Source organism: Octopus bimaculoides, chromosome 1 (assembly GCF_001194135.2).
Source record: "Octopus bimaculoides isolate UCB-OBI-ISO-001 chromosome 1, ASM119413v2, whole genome shotgun sequence".
Classification (NCBI taxonomy): domain Eukaryota; kingdom Metazoa; phylum Mollusca; class Cephalopoda; order Octopoda; family Octopodidae; genus Octopus; species Octopus bimaculoides.
Genome location: NC_068981.1, coordinates 146,284,985 through 146,287,919, shown reverse-complemented (window position 1 = coordinate 146,287,919; position 2,935 = coordinate 146,284,985).

Here is a 2,935-nt window from a genome sequence, read left to right as displayed (position 1 = left end):
TAAGTATGTATTTATTATATTGTATATTATATATGTATATATATATATATATATATACATTCATACATACATATATCTATGACTATATGTATGTACGTATATTATATATATATATGCATGTATGCACGTATACTTTCATGTACGTATGTATGTAGGTATGTATGAGAAAAAATGGCACAGTTGGACAACGAAGATATCTATAAGTAAAACAAAGATACAGCACAAGTCTGATCCCTTCATGAAATCATTAAATTAGAAATCATTAAACTTTCGGCATCCAATTGACAACTAATGAAGAGATCAGACGCATGCACGTCCGTTTCTTCTGTTTGTCTGTTTTCCTGATAATTTTTTTCTGTTGTTCAACAGTGCGACATTTTTCAGCATTGCTTATAATAAAAAGCAACATAAGTATCTGATGATAGCTAGATAGGCGAAACGTCAAGGTAGACCTTTACTTTATATGAAAATAAGATAAATACGCTGCTCTGTTTAAAGGTATTGATTAATACATCTTTGTATTGTCCGACTGTTTTATGTTTACCTATACATGAAAATAAACATTAATATATACACATGCAGTCCTACGCATGCACACAAAGTCGTAGACACGCACATGTCCACGCACGCCGCCCTCACATGCACGCACATATATGTATATAAAAATCGATGGAGGTGTGCAGTGGAACTTTTACTCAATAGATTCATAATGTATCAAGACTCTGTTGTCAGAGAAGAAGAAGAAGAAGAAGAAGAAGAAGAAGAAGAAGAAGAAGAAGAAGAAGAAGAAGAAGAAGAAGAAGAAGAAGAAGAAGAAGAAGAAAGTGTTGATATCAAGAAATTTAGAGTAATCTTGTGGTTGAATGAATATATTTTTGAAATATAAGCTCACATAATCCCACTCCCTCCATTAAAATCGACATTAACTGTACAGGTGCACGACATACCACATGTTTAATGACGAAATGATCGTAGAGCAACATGAAACGAAGTGTTTTGCTCAAGAACACAACACAGCACCCAATCTGGGAATCGAAACCACAATCTCGCAATCTTGAGTTCAACACCCTAACCATTAAGCACCTTCACTATGTGTGTGTATAGGTACGTAGTTATGAAAAGAGATATACTGGCTCTGATAGAGAGTTAATGATAGATACAGATAAAAGAAAAAGAAACGGGAGATGATCATAAGATCAGGATTTTATTGAATGTTTGTGCAGCGTGGCATATATTTACTTAACCACCACCTTGGAAAACAAAAGAAGTCTTTACGGTGACAGTTAGAATTATTCTGGATATTCTGAATCAAATAATGAACGTTAACAATGATAAATTATTAAACTAAAAATACGAATAGAAGTGAATAAAGAGATAATTCAAAACCATTTTCATTATCTTGCTTTTGATGGAACTGAAAATAAATATCAATTCAAGAAAGAAATATCTTTAAGTTTTCAGAAATATAACGTTTGCATTTTGATGTGCATCATTTTTAGTATTGAAATTAAAAGATTTCGAATTTATTGCACTGAATCTTAGGTTATAACTGCAGTTTAACCAGTCTTTACATCATGTTTCTTTCAAGTGTTAACACGATTCACAATAGCCTTTACGCTTATCTTTCAAAAGACGAAGTCAAATATTATTTTATATTGATCTCATAAGAATTTATAAATTTTGAGAGAACGTGAAATAATTCTGTTTCGGAACAGTGTATCTCGAAGCGAATAAATACTAGTGTGTAAATTTGGTTATAAACTCTATTATGTTTATCTTTCTGTGAGAGCGATGTTCGTGATCTTTTAAAGGACTTTCGCAACTGGTGGATGGGAAGGAGGAAACAAATTGGAAATCAAGCCCGAATACTTGCAACAAAAAGGTCTCTACTAAAAACATCACATGTCGCTTAGAGGAGTTAAACCGTGTGGATAATTAAATCTATTGCCCAAAATAGGTCATGGTGAGGTTTGAACTCATAACGTAAAGAACCAGATAAACATTACAAGGTATCCTTTCAAATGTTCTAACATTTCCTGCAGCCCAACATATGTAGACTAGTATATTTATATACTGGTCTAAGAACGATGAAAGATGGACAAAAATTACTTTGGCCGGATATGAACTCAGAATGCAAGGTACCGGAATAAATACAGCAATGCGTTTCATCAGACACTTTCACAACTCTGCTAATTCGCCTTTCGCGACATAGTTTCATGTTATTCATCAAACTTTTTCAAATTTAGTCGTCATTGTATAGCAACAGGTCAATCCCTATAGAGTAAAGCTTATAAACAATGGAAATTAAGTAATTGTGGAGAACGCTCTGGGTACAAACTACAAAACTAGCGCTCAAAATAAGCTGTGTATTCTGTCCAGTTGAAGGCCAACGTAGGAATGCATATGCGGTGTGACTGGATTTACTAAAAATGTCATACAAATTTCCTTCAATCACATCCTATTGTCTTAGAAAAGGAAGGCTTACTTTAGTGATGAAGTTCTAAATGTTTGAAAAAAAAAGGAAACAAAACAAAACAGACGTCATCACGACTGAAACATCGCTTATCATAATCATGCTCTACCGGGACCGATTTTCCGCTCCTGCCTCGCTTTGTCTCTGTCTTCCCCTTTCGACCAGTTCAGATAGCTGGGATGCATCATCTTGACAAATGTTGATTATATAGCAAATTTCTTATTCCATATTTCCTAATCTTCCGAAGATCGGCGCCAAAAAACTCCGGGTAAAGATTTATGATGTTCCACGTAGCAATAAACTATATAATACATATTTCAGTAATAGGTAATTTCTTTTTATTCTTGTTTGCACTAAAGAGTTTACATCTATCTATCTATCTATCTGTCCGTCTGCCTGTCTGTTTTTCTGTATATATGTATGTCTGCTTGTATGCCTGTCTGTCACCTGTATGTATGTATA